We start from the raw sequence: 17,674 nt of genomic DNA, 5'->3' as shown, positions 1-17,674 counted from the left end.
ATTACCCTTTAAGCCTTCTCCATATCTGCCACATTGTCTCTAATTTTTCTAGCATACCTTCCTGCACTTTTTGTATTCTTACTAAATTTTGAGTTTGTTTTCCCTTCAAAATGCTTTTTCCTGATCATGTTTTAAGCTGTTGATATTACTGCTCTGCTGTTTTTCAGTAAATATGATATCATGCCATATGCTTTTAATTTTATAGAAAGTTTTGTTTCTAGTACCTTAAAGCCCCTTCTCCTGTTTTCCGGTGCTGTCAGGGATTTGTTCTTTTTGAAAAAATATTTTCTGGAACTTTAAAGGACTTGGGTCATTAAAACAGATGAACTTGCATTTTGAATCTTACATGGGAATATCCAGCCTCATCTGCTAAATGTCCCTAAATCTAGTAATTTATTTTCTTTGGATTATTTGATATGCCACAACACTCCATTTATTTACTATTCCAAATAATTTAATATATGCAATCATACCCTGTTCTGGGTAGAGAGGCTAGATTATTAGGCAAATATAAGGGAAGGTTCATTGTAATTTGTATTTCAAAGTAAGTGTTAAATACTAGGATTAAGGTGCTAAGTAACTGAGACATTTATACTTGGATAATTTATATTAAAATGAAGTTTGGTTTTCAGACTTACGCTGGCTGCCATTGATTTTGCCTCAGATTTCATGCACATTTTATTCTTAAGGCCTCATGCAGCCTCTCAGTGCCATCTCTCCCAAATCTCATCATCCCATACTGCCATACTAAAAAGAAAAATAGTATATACAACCACAGCATTTTATGTTCCCTCAGCACAGGTTCATTTTTGTAACTTGAAGGCCCCAGCACAGGGACTTCCCTTCAATAAATGTTTGTTGCACTTAAATCTGCTCTTTTGAATATGTGTAATCCACATTCCAGCTGGAATCACTCTGCCCATTAAGCCTGGATAAGATAAGCTCAAATCTCCTTTGCTCATCTTGTGGAAAGATAATACTCTTACCAAGAGTTATGTAAATTCCTGGAGGCTTATATTTCTACCAGTCAACTCTGACTCTAATTTCCAATTTGTGCTTAGTTCTCAGTCTCCATTCTGTGTCCCCTTTAATTTTGTATTGCTCCCCCCATTGACACTGACATGGTCTGACTTAGTGTTGTGGATTTATAATAAGAATTCAGGACTATTATGGAGAGGAGTTACACTACACTAAATATATCATTTAAAATAGAATACTTGCATATATTAAAAAAAGTCCCTTGGCCATTTGGGTCAGTTTATGTACTGACCTTCCATCATATTGTTGGCCCTCTCTTTGTCTTTTTCTAGCTCCTTCACTTTGTCTCACTTACCTGTTCTCCCTTTCCAGCTTCCATTTCTGTTAATGCATTATACAGAAGTTTAAAAACCTCATTGTTGTCTCCTTCCAACAGTTGTCTGGAGCTTTGTAGTTGTAGAGACCTGAGTTTATAATTTTTTCCAGAGGTGACGAGGTTCTGGGGAATTAACTGTTGCTAACCAAACTGACATGAATCTGACATTTATAAAATGTCCATTTAAATATTTCTATTAGGAGATACACCTTTTCATGATCTGAAACATGTTCTAAATTTCAGGTAAATTTCACTGGTTCCAAAAGTTAAACACTCCTCCCCATCAATGGAATTAAAAGATAACTTTATCTCTGGAGGCTCACCTGAATTTCCATTTCTTTAAACTCATAATATATCTGTAGATTAATCTTATTATCCAATACCATGTGTAGATTAGACAAAAGATAGCTTTCTTTCAAGATAGTCACCATAGTACAAATATCATGTTTCTTGTCACAAAGGCCCTGTTATCTTGACCCTAGATTGTGGACTCTTTTTTTTTTTTTTTTGTGGGATCCAAATCATCCTATTCATCATCTACATCAGTGACCCTAAGGTACTAATGGTGATGTCCATGTGTAAAATTTTAGTTCATGATCTTTGAACATACTATCAGCTATTCTGTAGAGGTTGAAAAGCCAGAGGAAATGATCATTTATGCTATTCATATGATTCAATCAATCAAATATATGTGAAGTGTTTGGTATCTGACAAGTACGAAGGAAAATTAGTGAGACATGATTTCTACCTCTGAGAAAATTAAAGCTAGTAGGGCACAGAAGCATTCCATGAAGGAGCATCTAAAAAACAGTGCCTATTCTTTGGATATTAAAGTCTCCATTCTCCTATTCTTTTGAATTAAACATTCATATTTATTAGGTAACTCAAATATAATATTTCCTAACCTTTTTGGTCTAAAATCATTGTAGCCATCTTCCTGTTCCTTAATACATGTACTGTGTTCTTGCCTTTGAGCCTTTGTACTAATTATTCCCTCTGCTTAGAACATTTTACCCCCAGAGAGCTACATGCTCAATCTCCTCACTTTATTCATCTCTGTTCAAATGTCACCTCAACATGGAATGTTTCCCTAACCATCCTATGTCATTCTCTAGTTTACCCCCTTAGCCTGCCTTATTTTTCATCCTCACACTTAACCATCATGTATTCTTCATCCACATTTGAATATAAGCTGTATAAAAGGGACTTTCAATATACTTGCCTAGCCATCTCTACCACCCTTATAATGCCTAATATTATAGGCACCCCATATTTGCTAAATGGTGAATTATTAATATATAATTTTTTGGACCTGCCTAGGGATTAAAAAAATCATTTTGCCATTATTTATATGATACATGAGAGAAAAGTGATTTTAAAGTGTTCTATTTTAGATTAATCTACAATTAAAGATTTATTAATTTACTTAACTGTGTTATGTAAGAAGAAGAATATATGAACTTATTTTTTTAAATGATGTATGGAATTTTTATATATTCTTATTACAAATCTAACTGGCTTACTTTTTGAAATTTTCCTTTGATATACCAAAACAATGAGATAATAAGAGTGACACCTAACACTAATATATAGGTAACATTAATACATAACTTATTCCCAAGCACATTTCCAAGTACTTTACATGTGATAACTCATTTAACCCTCACAACAGCCCTACAAAGTAGATAGCAGTATTATGCCCATCTTTGAAATGTAAGGCACAGATATCTTAAGTGTTTCCAAGTTCTCATATGTTCAAACTTAGAATTGAGGCTGATATTTTTTGCAGAAAGTTCTTTACTCATAATAAATTACATGTGTGAATCATTATAAGTCCCGATAAATGTAAAGCAAAATAGGGTTCAATAATTATTTTCTTTTTTTTTTTTGCCTTGTAGAAATTTTTGTTGTTCTTATTTTGTTATCATTAATCTACAATTACGTGAAGAACACTGTTTACTAGGCTCCCGCCTTCAGCAAGTCCCCCACCCACACCCCATTATAGTCACTGTCCATCAGTGTACTAAGATGCTGTAGAATCACTACTTGTCTTCACTGTGTTGCACAGCCCTCCCCATGCGACCCCCCATATTATACATGCTAATCGTAATGCCTCCTTTCTTTTTCCCCGCCCTTATCCCTCCCTTCTTACCCATCCTCCCTAGTACCTTTACTTTTGGTAACTGTTAGTCCATTCTTGGGTTCAGTGATTCTGCTGCTGTTTTGTTCCTTCAGTTTTTCTTTGTTCTTATATGCCACATATAAGTGAAATCAACTGATACTTGTCTTTTTCTGCCTGTCTTATTTCAATGAGCATAATAACCTCTAGCTCCATCCATGTTGTTGCAAATGGTAAGATTTGTTTTCTTCTTATGGCTGAATAATATTCCATTGTATATATGTACCACATCTTCTTTATCCATTTATCTACTGATGGACACTTAGGTTGCTTCTATTTCTTGGCTATTGTGAATAGTACTGTGATAAACATAGGGGTGCATCTGTCTTTTTCAAACTGGGCTGCTGCATTGCTAGAATAAATTCCTAGAAGCATAATTCCTGGGTCAAATGGTATGTCTATTTTGAGGTTTTTGAGGAACTTCCATGCTACTTTCCACAATGGTTGAACTAATTTACATTCCCACCAGCAGTGTAAGAGGGTTCCTCTTTCTCCACAACCTCGCCAACATTTGTTGTTTGTCTTTTGGATGGTAGCCATCCTTACTGGTGTGAGGTGATATCTCATTGTGGTTTTAATTTGCATTTCTCTGATGACTAGTGATGTGGAGCATCTTTTCATGTGTCTGTTGGCCATCTGAATTTCTTCTTTGGAGAACTGTCTGTTCAGCTCCTCTGCCCATTTTTTTATTGGATTATTTGCTTTTGTTTGTTGAGGTGCATGAGCTCTTTATATATTTTGGATGTCAACCCTTTATCGAATCTGTCATTTACAAATATATTCTCCCATACTGTAGGGTACCTTTTTGTTCTATTGATGGTGTCCTTTGCTGTGCAGAAGCTTTTCAGCTTGATATAGTCCCACTTGTTCATTTTTGCTTCTGTTTCCCTTGCCCAGTGAGATATGCTCATGAAGAAGTCGCTCATGTGTATGCCCAAGAGATTTTTGCCTGTGATTTTTTCTAGGAGTCTTATGATTTCATGACTTACATTCAGATCTTTGATCCATTTTGAATTTACTTTTTTGTATGGGTTTAGACAGTGATCCAGTTTCATTCTCTTACATGTAACTGTCCAGTTTTGCCAGCACCATCTGTTGAAGAGACTGTCATTTCCCCATTGTATGTCCATGGCTCCTTTATCCTATTTTAATTGACCATATATGTTTGGGTTAATGTCTGGAGTCTCTATTCTGTTCCACTGGTCTGGGGCTCTGTTCTTGTGCCAGTACCAAATTGTCTTGATTACTGTGGCTTTGTAGTGGAGCTTGAAGTTGGGGAGCAAGATCCCAGCCACTTTATTCTTCGTTCTCAGGATTGCTTTGGCTATTCGGGGTCTTTGGTATTGCCATATGAATTTTTGAAATATTTGTTCCAGTTCGTTGAAGAATGTTATTGTTAATTTCATAGGGATTCCATCAAATCTGAATATTTCTTTGGGCAGGATGGCCATTTTGATGATATTAATTCTTCCTAGCCAAGAGCATGGATGAGTTTCCATTTGCTAGTGTCCTCTTTAATTTCTCTTAAGAGTGTCTTGTAGTTTTCCGGGTATAGGTCTTTCACTTCTTTGGTCAGGTTTATTCCTAGGTATTTTATTCTTTTTGATGCAATTGTGAATGGAATTGTTTTCCTGATTTCTCTTTCTATTAGTTCATTGTTAGTGTATAGGAAAGCCACAGATTTCTGTGTGTTAATTTTGTATCCTGCAACTTTGCTGTATTCTGAAATCAGTTCTTGTAGTTTTGGAGTGGAGTCTTTAGGGTTTTTTATGTACAATATCATGTCATCTGCAAATAGTGACAGTTTAACTTCTTTACCAATTTGGATTGGTTGTATTTCTTTGTTTTGTCTAATTGTTGTAGGTAGGACCTCCAGTACTATGTTGAATAACAGTGGGGAGAGTGGGCATCCCTGTCTTGTTCCCGATCTCAGAGGAAAAGCTTTCAGCTTCTCGCTGTTCAGTATGATGTTGTCTGTGGGTTTATCATATATGGTCTTTATTATGTTGAGGTACTTGCCCTCTATACCCATTTTGTTGAGAGTTTTTATCATGAATGGATGTTGAATTTTATCGAATGCTTTTTCAGCATCTATGGAGATGATCATGTGGTTTTTGTCCTTCTTTTTGTTGATTTGGTGGATGATGTTGATGGATTTTCTAATATTGTACCATCCTTGCATCCCTGGGATGAATCCCACTTGGTCATGGTGTATGATCCTTTTGATGTGTTTTTGAATTCGGTTTGCTAATATTTTGTTGAATAGTTTTGCATCTATGTTCATCAGGGATATTGGTCCGCAATTTTCTTTTTTGGTGGGGTCTTTGCCTGGTTTTGGTATTAGTGTGATGTTGGCTTCATACAATGAGTTTGGGAGTATTCCCTCCTCTTCTAATTTTTGGAAAACTTTAAGGAGAATGGGTATTATGTCTTCTCTGTATGTCTGATAAAATTCTGAGGTAAATCCATCTGGCTCTGGGGTTTTGTTCCTGGGTAGTTTTTTGATTACCACTTCAATTTCGTTGCTGGTAATTGGTTTGTTTAGATTTTGTGTTTCTTCCTTGGTCAGTCTTGGAAGGTTGTATTTTTCTAAGAAGTTTTCCATTTCTTCTAGGTTTTCCAGCTTCTCAGCATATAGGTTTTCATAGTATTCTCTAATAATTCTTTGTATTTCTGTGGGGTCCATTGTGATTTTTCCTTTGTCGTTTCTGATTCTGTTGATGTGTGTTGATTCTCTTTTTCTCTTAATAAGTCTGGCTGGAGGCTTATCTATTTTGTTTATTTTCTCATTGAACCAGCTCTGGGTTTCACTGATTTTTTTCTATTGTTTTATTCTTCTCAATTTTATTTATTTCTTCTCTGATCTTTATTATGTTCCTCCTTCTGCTGACTTTAGGCCTCATTTGTTCTTCCTTTTCCAATTTCGATAATTGTGACATTAGACTATTCTTTTGGGATTGTTCTTGCTTCTTTAAATATGCCTGGATTGCTATATACTTTCCTCTTAAGACTGCTTTTGCTGCATCCCACAGAATTTGGGGCTTTGTGTTGTTGTTGTCATTTGTTTCCCTATATTGCTTGATCTCTATTTTAGTTTGGTCGTTGATCCATTGATTATTTAGGAGCATGTTCTTAAGCCTCCAAGTGTTTGTGGGCCTTTTTGCTTTCTTTGTACAATTTAGTTCTAGTTTTATTCCTTTGTGGTCTGAAAAGTTGTTTGATAGAATTTCAATCTTTTTGAATTTACTGAGGCTCTTTTTGTGGTCTAGTATGTAGTCTATTCTGGAGAATGTTCCATGTGCACTTGAGAAGAATGTATATCCTGTTGCTTTTGGATGTAGAGTTCTATAGATGTCTGTTAGGTCCATCTGTTCTAGTGTGTTGTTCAGTGCCTCTGTGTCCTTACTTATTTTCTGTCTGGTGGATCTATCCTTTGCAGTGAGTGGTGTGTTGAAGTCTCCTAAAATGAATGCTTTGCATTCTATTTCCTCCTTTACTTCTGTTAGTATTTGTTTCACATATGCTGGTGCTCCTGTGTTGGGTACATATATATTTGTAATGGTTATATCCTCTTGTTGGACTGACCCCTTTATCATCATGTAATGTCCTTCTTTATCTCTTACTTTCTTTGTTTTGAAGTCTATTTTGTCTGATAGTAGTACTGCAGCACCTGCTTTTTTCTCCCTGTTGTTTGCATCTAATATCTTTCTCCATCCCTTGACTTTTAGTCTGTGCATTTCTTTGGGTTTAAGGTGGGTCTCTTGTAAGCAGCATGTAGATGGGTCTTGCTTTTTTATCCATTCTGTTACTCTGTGTCTTTTGATTGGTGCATTCAGTCCATTTACATTTAGGGTGATTATTGAAAGATGTTTACTTATTGCCATTGCAGGCTTTAGATTAGTGGTTACCAAAGGTTCAAGGTTAGCTTCTTTAGTATCTTACTGCCTAACTTAACTCACTTATTGAGTTATTATAGATACTGTTTGGTGATTCTTTATTTCTCTCCCTTCTTGTTCCTCCTTCTCCATTCTTTATATGTTGGGTGTTTTAGTCTGTGCTCTTTTGTGTTTTCTTTAACTGCTTTTGTGGGTAGTTGATTTTACTTTTTGCCTTTAGTTAGTATTTAGTTGTTCTGCTTTCTTTGCTGTGATTTCATTTTCTCTGGTGACATCTGTTTAGCCTTAGGAGTGCTCTCATCTAGGGCATCCCTTCTAAAAAATCCTGTAGAGGTGGTTTGTGGGAGGCAAATTCCCTCAACTTTTGTTTGTCTGGAAATTGTTTAATCCCTCCTTCATATTTAAATAATAATCGTGGTGCATGCAGTATTCTTGGTTCAAGGCTTTTCTGTTTCTTTGCATTAAATATATTATGCCATTCTCTTCTGGCCTGTAAGGTTTCTGTTGAGAAGTCTGATGATAGCCTGATGGGTTTTCCTCTGTAGGTGACCTTTTTCCTCTCTCTAGCTGCCTTTAAAATTCTGTCCTTGTCCTTGATGTTTGCCATTTTAATTATTATGTCTCTTGGTGTTGTCCTTCTTTGGTCCCTTCTGTTGGGAGTTGTGTGTATTTCCATGATCTGAACGATTATTTCCTCCCCCAGTTTGGGGAAGTTTTCAGCAATTATTTTTTCAAATACACTTTCTATCCCTTTTTCTCTGTGTTCTTCTTCTGGTACCTCTATAATGTAGATATTGTTCATTTTGGATTGGTCACACAGTTCTCTTAATATTGTTTCCTTCGTCTAGATCCTTTTATCTCTCTCTACGTCAGCTTCTATGTGTTCCTTTTCTCTGGTTTCTATTCCATCATTGGCCTCCTGCATCTTATCCATTCTGCGTATAAATCCTTCCAGAGATAGTTTCATTTCTGTAATCTCCTTCTGGACTTCATCCCTTAGCTCTTGCATATTTCTCTGCATCGCCATCAGCATGGTTGTGGCCTTTATTTTGAATTCTTTTTCTGCGGAGATTGGTTAGGTCTATCTCCCCATATTCCTTCTCAGGGGAAGATGTCTAGGTTAATCTGATTTGTATCAAATTCTTCTGCCTTTTCATGGTGGTAGAAGTAGTTGTGGGGAGCTGGCGCATGTGTTGTTTGGGAGAATGTTCCTTCTTGCTAGTTGTGGCCTTCCTCTCCTGGGAGAATGGCAACCCCTAGCTGCTTGTGCTGTGCAGCTGCATGCAGATGGGGTCTCTGTTTCTTGCCCGGCCGCTGTGGAGTAAGCTTCACATTTGCTGTGGGCATGGCCGGCCTCAGGCTGCTGCTTCACTATGGCGGAGCCACGTCTGAGGGGAAATGAGCGGGAGGCTGTTTATCTCCGCGAGGGGCCTCCGAGCTGCGCCGCCACCCATGGGGTTAGGGAGCCCTGAGTTCCCCTGGATTCCTAGCTACTGGGCTAAGTGTCCCAGGATGTTTCTGTCCAGCTTTGGGGTCCCTGTCCTTTCTAGTCTTTCAAAAAGCACTCGCTTTTCTTTGTCCCAGAGGCATCTGCTGTGGGGACCCACTCGCAGGTTTTACTGTTCCATTTCCCTAGTATTGAGCACACCATGCACTGTGTGTCTGCACTCCGGTGCGGATGGCTAGGGCTAGGTGTTTAGCAGTCCTGGGCTCCCTCTTCCTCCCCTCTCCAAGTCCTCTCCTCCCCCCAGGAGCTGGGTTGTATTTTCTCTTTTTAACAGTAGTTTTTGAAATAGAGGTATCTTGGACTAAATGAGAGTTTTGATTGTATCATTGCAATGTTTGAGTCTGATAGGGAAAAATCTCAAAGCATATTTTGCATAAATATCTTTGTGTATTATAATAAGGATTTTATGCTCCTTAGCACTTTATTTCAACACCACTGATTCTCATGTAATTAATGGTCCACTGTGGGAACACATTTAAAAAAATAAATATAACTAAAGATGAAAAATATTTCAAATAATATAGTAGTCAAAACCACTACCAAAACAATCATTGTTAATCTATGTTAAGCTCTGTGATAAACCAGTTGAGAATTTGGGTTATGTGGGCATCATGAACATACTTACCTGATCTCCTCTAACTGTAACATAAGCTTACTCCCTATTGACTTGGAGTTGTCCACTATTCTTTTTTTTCTTCATTTCTACATATTAGTGAAATCATACAGTATTTATTTTTCATTCTCTTTCAGACTTGTTTAATTTAGTATAATACCCTTAAGGTCAATACATATCGTCACAAATGGCAAGATTTCATTACTTTTTATGGCTGAGTAGTATTCCATTGGGTGTGTATACCTCCCCACCCCAACCCACACAACATTTTCTTTATCCATTTATCCATCAATGGTCTTTTAGGTTGTTTCCATATCTCCATATATGCTCCAATGAACATGGGGGGTGCATATTTTTTTTGAATTAGTGTTTTCATATTCTTTGGATAAATACCAAATAGTGGAATAGCTGGATCATATGGTAGTTTCATTCTTAACTTTTTTATATATCTCTGTAGTGTTTTCCACAGTGGCTGCACAACTTTAAAATCCCACCAAGAGTGTAAGAAGGTTCCCTTTTCTCCACATCCTTTTAACACTTCTTATTTCTTCCTTTTTGATAATAGTCATTCTAACAGGTGTGAAGTGATATCTCATTGTGGTTTGATTTGCATTTCCTTAATAATTAGTGATGTTGAATTTCTTTTTGTGTGCCTTTCTGCCAACTGTATGTCTTTGGAAAACTATCTATTCAGATCTTCTTTCATTTTTTAACCAAGTTGTCTTTTTTGTTGATGTCGAGCTGTGTGAGTTCCTTATGTATTTTAGATATTAACCCATTACTGGATATATGATTTTTGTGTATCTTTTCCAATTTAGTAGGTTGCCTTTTTTGTTTCATGGTGGTTTGCTTTTGCTGTACAGGAGCTCTATAGTTTGATGTAGTCCCATTTGTTAATTTTTGCTTTTATTTCCCTTGTCTTTGAAGTCAGATCTACAAACATATTGCTAAGACTAGTGTCAGGAAGCTTTTCTGCCTATGTTTCCTATAAGGAATTTTACAGTTTTAGGTGTTACATTCAAGTCTTTAATCCATTTTGAGTTTATTTTTATGTATCATATATTGTAGTGGCCTGGTTTCATTCTTTTGCATGTGGTTGACCAGTTTTCCTAACACCGTTTATGGAAGAGACTGTCCTTTCTCCACTGCATGGTCTTGGCACCTTTGTCATAAATTAATTATCCACGTAAGTGTGGTTTTATTTCTGGGCTCTTAACTCTTTTCCATTTATCTGTTTAATGTGCTGGTACCATACTGTTTTGATTACTATAGCTATGTAGTAAAGTTTGAGATCAGGAAGCATAATACCTTCAGCTTTGTTCTTCTCTCTCAAGATTGCTTGGACTGTCTGGGATCTTTTGTGGGTCCATATAAATTTTAGAGTTATTCTAGTTCTGGGAAATATGCCACTGGAATTTAGCTGGGGATTGTATTGAATATGCAGATTGCTTTAGTCGTATGGACATATTAACAATATTCTTCCAATCCATGAGCACTTTGCATTTATTTGTGGTTTTCAGTTTCTTTCATCAGTATTTTACAGTTTTTACCTCCTTGGTTAAATTTATTCCCAGGCATTTTATTCTTTTTGATGCACTTGTAAATGGGATTGTTTTCTTAATTTTTTTGATGGTTTCATTGTTAGTGTATAGAAATGCCATAGATTTCTGTATATTAACTGCGTATGCTATGACTTTGCCGAATTCATTTATTCTAACAGGTTTTTGTGGTATTTTTAGGGTTTTCTATTATTATGTCATCTGAAAATAGTGACAATTTTACTTCTTTTAGATGGAGTGCTTTTCTTTTTCTTGTTTAATTGCCTTGCCTTGGACTTCCAATATTTTGTTCTATAAAAGTGGTGAAAACAGGCAATCTTGTTTCATTCCTGATCTTAGAGGAAATGCATTGAATATGATCTTAGCTGTGGATTTGTCATATGTGGCTTTTATTTTGTTGAGGTGTATTTCCTCTGTACCTACTGAGTTTTTATCATAAACAGATGTTGAATTTTATCACATGCTTTTTCAGCATCTTGAAATGATCATTAATTTTATCCTTTTTGTTAATGTGGATGTTGTGCTTCCCTTGTATCCCTGGAATAAATCCCACTTGATTGTGATGTATGGTCCTTGTGATATATTGTCTGATTTGGTTTGGTAATAGTTTATTGAGTATTTTTGAATCTGTGATCATCAGGTATACTGGCCTGTAATTTTCTTTAGTTGTGTCCTTATCTGGTTTTAGTGTCAGGGTAATATGGGCCTCATAAAATGTGTTTGGAACCATTCCCTCCTCTTCCAGTTTTTGAAAGAGTTAGAGAACAGTAGTTATTAAATCTTTTTTGAATGTCTGGAAGATTTCAACTGTGTAGATACCTAGTTTTGGGCTTTTGTTTTATGGGAAGTTTTAAATTATTGATTTAACTCCTTACTAGTAATCAGTCTATTCAGGTTTTCTATTTCTTCCTGACTCAGCCTTGGAAGACTCTATATGTTTCTAAGAATTTATCCATTTCTTCTAGGTTCTCTAATTTGTTGGTGTATAATTCTCATAGTATTCTAGTGATCCTTTGATTTCTATATCAGTTGTAAGTTCTCTTTCATTTTTTATTTTATTTTTTTGAGTCTTCTCTTTTTCTTGGTTAGTCTAGTTAAAGGTTTGTAAATTTTGTTTATCTTTTCAAAGAATCAGCTCTTAGTTTCATTGATATTTTCTATTGTCTTTTAAGTCTCTATTTCACATATTTTATCTCTGTTCTTTATTATTTTCTTCCATAGAAGGAAATTTTGGGATTTTATTGTTTTTATTTTCCTAGTTCCTTTCAATGTCAAGTTAGACTGAGATTTTTTTCTTTTCTTTTTTTTTGTGGTAGGTCTTTATTACTATGGACTTCTCTCTTAGTACCACTTTTGCTGCATCCCATAGATTTTGGTATGTCATACTTCTGTTTTCCTTTTTCTGCAGGTATCTTTTTATTTCTTACTTCAGTGACCCATTGGTTGTTCAGTATTATGTTGTTTTGTCTCCCTGTTTTTAAGTTTTCCCAGTTTTCTTCTTATATAATTGATTTCTAATTTTATACTGTTATCAGAGAAGATGCTTGATATGATTTCAGACTTCTTGAATTTATTGAGACTTGTTTTGTGGCCCAGCATGTGGTCTATTCTGGGGAGTGTTCCATGTGTCCTTGAGAAGAATATATATTCTGCTTTTGGAAAGAATGTGCTATATATTATCTCTTTAAGTCCATGTGATCTTAACATCATTTAAGGCCAATATTTCCTTATTGATTTTCAGTCTAGATGATCTACTCATTGCTAAGTGGGATGTTAAAATCCCCTAGTATTCCTGTATTACTGTCAATTTCTCCTTTTAGGTCTATTAATATTTGTTTTATATATTTGTGTGCTTCTATGTTGGGTTCATATATTTGGTTATAAATGTATCTTCTTGCTGGATTGACCCCTTTATCATTATGTACTCCCCTTCTTTTTCTTTTATTACAGTCTTTGTTTTAAAGTCTATTTTGTCTGGTATGAGTATAGCTACACCAGCTTTGTTTTCATTTCCATTTCCATTGAACACTTTTTCCATCCCTTCACATTAAGTTGTATGTGTCTTAATTTCTAAAGTGAGTCTCTTGTAAGCAGCATATAGATGGGTCTTTTTTTTTAAATCCATTTCGTCACTCTGTTTTTTGATTGGTGAATTTAGTCCATTTACATTTAAAGTAACTACTAATAATTGTGTACTTTTTGTCATTTGGTTAACTGTTTTCTGTCTGTTTCAGAAATCCCTCTCTGTTCCTTTGTTCATCTCTTTCTCTCTTCCCTTGTGGTTTCTTAGCTTTCTTTAGTGTTATGTTTATATTTCTTTGTCATTTTCTTTTGTGTATTTACTCCAGATTTTTTCTTTGGGGTTACTGTGAGGTTCTCACATAACATCTTATTTTGTAACAGCTTCTTTTACATTGATAGCAACTTAAATTTGAATACATTCTAAAGTTTACATTTTAACTCTTGCCCCTCCCACATTTTATATTTTTGAAACATTTTACACTTATTTTATGCATCCCTTAATTATCATTTTAACTTTACTAATTTTGTCTTTTGACCTTTGTACTTCCTTTAAGTGATTGACCCAGTCCCTTAGTATATATTTACCTTTTCCACTAAGATTATTACTTTCAGGTCTTTTCTTATTATTAATTAGTGTCTTTTCTTTTCAGGTTGAAGAATGTCCTTTAATATTACTTGTAAGTCTGGTTTAGTGGTGATGAACTTTAGGTTTTGCTTATTTGGAAAATTCTTAATCTCTCCTTTAATTCTGAATGATAATCTTGGTTAAAAATGATAACAATGATAAAGAATTCTTGGTTGAAAATTTTTTCCTTTTAGAACTTTGAGTATATCCTGTCACTCCCTTCTGGCCTATAAAGTTGCTGCTGAAAAATCTGCTGATAGCCTTATGGAGTTTCTGTTGTACAAAATAAACTGTTTTTCTTTAGTCACTTTTAAGATTCTCTCTTTATCCTAAACTTTTACCATTTTAATTATAGTATGTCTTACTGTGGTTCTTTTTGGGTTCATCTCAGTTGGAACTTTCTAGGCTTCCTGTTCTTGGACATCTATTTCCTTTTCCAGTTTAGGGAAGTTTTCAGCTATTATTTCTTCAAATAATTTTTCTGGCTCTTTCTGCTTGATATGTTCACAGAGATCCCTTAAGGTATCCTCACTTTGTCAAATTGTTTTTTCATTTTGCTGCTCTATCTGGATGAGAGCCATTGTTTTGTTTTCCAGCCCACTGATTTGTGCTTCTGCTTCATCCATTCTGCTGTTAAACCCCTCTAGTATATTTTTCAGTTCAATTATAACTTCTCTTTCATACTTCGTTATATTTTTTTTCTCTTTGTTGAAATTCTCGCTGTGTTCATCCATTCTTCTTCCCTGTTTAGTGAGCATCTTTATGACCAATACTTTGAACTCTATCAAGTAGGTTGCTTGTCTCCTTTTCATTAAAGTCTTTTTCTGGGGATTTATCTTGTTCTCTGGTTTGGAACATATTCCTCTGTCTCCTTATTTTACCTCTCTGTGTTGTCTATACATGTTAGTCAAATATCTACCTCTTCCAATCCTGAAGGAGTAGTCCTGTGTACGAGATAATTGTGTGGTCTAGAGGTATAATGTCCCCTGGCCTCCAGAGCTCAAGGGGCATCTCTCCTATGGACTACATGTACCCATTGGCTGTGGTGGGGCCACAACTACAGGGTGGGCAGGGCACAGTGTGTTTGTGCAGCATGGCTGTGGTATGGCCGTTGTGCAGGGAGGGCATGGCATGGTGTACTCTCTGGATATGGCTGTGGTGGGGCTGCTCTTTGGGATGGGAAGGCTGTGGTGCTCACCTAGTCTGATTGCAGTATTGATACTCTGCAGGATTGGCAGGTATAAGACACTCAGCTGACCCATTTGTGGCACAACTCCTGTGGGGGTGCAGTGCGCTTGCCTGGCCTGGTTTTGGCATGACTACTGCACAGTATAGGTGGGGCTGGAGTCCCTCCCTTGCCTGCTTGTGGCACTGCTATAGCTAATGGAAGGCAGGGTGTGTTCCACTCCTCTGGCTGGGCTGTGTATGGCTATTGCATGGGAAGGGAAGGGCATGTAGCATGTCCACAAGCTAGAGGGAGGACAACAAAAATGGTGCCCATCAGTTCCATCATCAGAAACATAGACTGAGATTACAAAATGATGCCCACCAGTGTAACCATCCCCTGAGAAAGTCACTAGAGGTCCCTGCCTGTCTGATAATTGTAGGATTAGTATGTGGTCTAGCTGCTTTTCAGACTGTTGCTTTTTTACTGGATCTCAGGGCAAGTAGATCTGTGTATGAGCCCTTTAAGAGTGGGTACTCCATTCCCTTCAATTCTATGATTTCCTTGGAATTAATTCCTATTGATTTTCAAAATCAGGCATTTTGGGGGCTCATCTTTCTGATGCAGACCCAGTGGTAGGGTGTCAGATGTGGGGTCTAGTCCCTTTACTCCTTGAGGGAAAGTTTCATACTTTTGGGATCCCTTCCCTATTTTAGGTCACTGTGCCTAGCATGCAGTCTCAGGTGAGACCAAGTGTCTGTCTCTCTTATTCATCTCAAAGTGTTGCTTTATCTTTTGTTGTGGAGGAAGTGTTCATCTAGTTCTCAGGTCCTTTTCAGAGGAAAATTATTCCATATGTAGCCGTGAAGTTTTGTATTCATGGGAGGAGGTGAGTTCAGGATCATCCCACACTGCCATCTTGATCCCTTCCTCAACTGTTCCACTTTTTGAAGGAAATATTTTAATTATATTTTATTTTTAAAATTAATAGTAAATAAAATCAACCTCCTAGAATACTACTGGTCATGAAATCCTCTTGACTATTATACACAGAATATAAAAAGTAAAAAAATTATGTATATAAATATCTCATATTTATATGTGAGAGAGAGAATTTCTGGCTTATTTGGTATGTGAATGTTCAACTTTGAAGACAGTGCTGGTCTTTTTTCTCATGTACACTAATCTACACTTCCACCAACAATGTATAAGAGATCCTTGAGGTCAAAGATATTTACTTATATTGTCTTATATTGTTTGCTAAAGGTATTAAAGTTTTGCTTTTAGACAGTTAAATTTATAATTTATTTTTATATATGGAATTAGGCCAGGATACAATTCCATCTTTTTTGTAAAGACAAGTCTTTTCCAAGTCCCTTTATCAAATGATTCTTCCTTCTCCACTGATCTGTGCCACCTTTGTCACAGATCAGCATTGTACATATGCTTGGGTTGGCTTCTCTTACATGGCATTGGAAACTTTGTAGATTCCAATGACAGTATCAGTGTCCTGATTACTATAGCATCATAATTATGCCTGATATCTGGTTTGGTATTATTCTTATCCTTATTCTTCCTATTCTCTTTAAATTCTAGAATAAGCTTGTCATGTTCCATAGGAAAACCCTGTCTAGGATTTGAATGGAGTTTCATTTAAATCTGATTATAATCAATTTGGAGATAATAGGAGTATCTTCAGTATTGTTCAATATATCTTCCAATTGATGAGCACGTATTTCTCCATTTATTTAGTTTTTCAGTAATATATATAAAATATTTTTTAGTACAAGCTAAATATACCTTTCATGAGATTTATTTGCATGAACTTTAGATGGAGCTTATTGCTACTATAAGTTTTCTTTTTTTAAACATTGTTTTCTAAATATTTGTTGCACATAGACAAATGCAGAGTTGACATTTCTGTTTTTAAATTTTAAATTCATTTCTTTTTTGTCAGTTTTATTGAGGTATAACTTACACAGAGTAAAATGCCAACACCACCAAATCAAAATATGAGAGTTCAATCACCTTCCAAAATTCACTTATATTCCTTTACAGTCAACCCCTGATTCCAACCCCAGCCCTAGGCAGCCACTGATCTGTTGTCTGTATTAGAGTTTAACATTTTTGAAAATCTGATATAAATGGATTCATGTAGTAGCTTCTTGAGTCAGGTTTCATTTACTTAACAAAATTCATTTGAGATTCGGCTGTTGTGTTCATCAGTAGTGCAGTCAGTCTTTCACTGTGAAGTATGAAGTTAGTTCTAGTATTTTGAAAGATGCTCTTTAACATGCTGTGACTATTCCCTTGTATTCTGAGTTTGCAGGGTTTAAAATGTTTATTTATTTATTCTTTTTTTAATACAAATTTTTAAATTAAGGTATTATTGATATATACTCTAATGAAGGTTCCACATGAAAAACAATGTGGTCACTACATTCACCCCTATTATTGAGTCCCACCCATACCCCATTGCAGTCACTGTCCATCAGTGTAGTAAGATGCCACAGAGTCACTACTTGTCTTCTCTGTGCTACACTGTCTTCCCCATGATCCCCCCCACACCATGTGTACTAATCATAATACCTCTCAATCCCTTTCTCCCTCCCTCCCCACCCACTCTCCCCGAACCCTCTCCTTTGGTAAATGCTAGGCCTGTCTTGGAGTCTGTGAGTCTCCTGCTGTTTTGTTCCTTCAGTTTTGCTTCATTGTTATACTCCACAAATGAGGGAGATCATTTGGTACTTGTCT

The 17,674-nt window shown here is 36.0% G+C and overlaps 1 protein-coding gene across 13 annotated transcripts in view; it reads left to right on the top strand.

Annotated features, from left to right (window-relative positions):
- ERVFC1 (Endogenous retrovirus group FC1 Env polyprotein) overlaps positions 1–17,674 on the top strand; it is a 435,581-nt gene that overhangs the window by 57,133 nt on the left and 360,774 nt on the right. The gene's annotated exons all lie outside the window — the stretch shown is intronic.

This window comes from Manis javanica, chromosome X (genome assembly GCF_040802235.1).
Source record: "Manis javanica isolate MJ-LG chromosome X, MJ_LKY, whole genome shotgun sequence".
NCBI lineage: Eukaryota > Metazoa > Chordata > Mammalia > Pholidota > Manidae > Manis > Manis javanica.
Note: the sequence above shows the minus strand (reverse complement) of the source record. Positions and strands in the feature narration are given on the sequence as shown.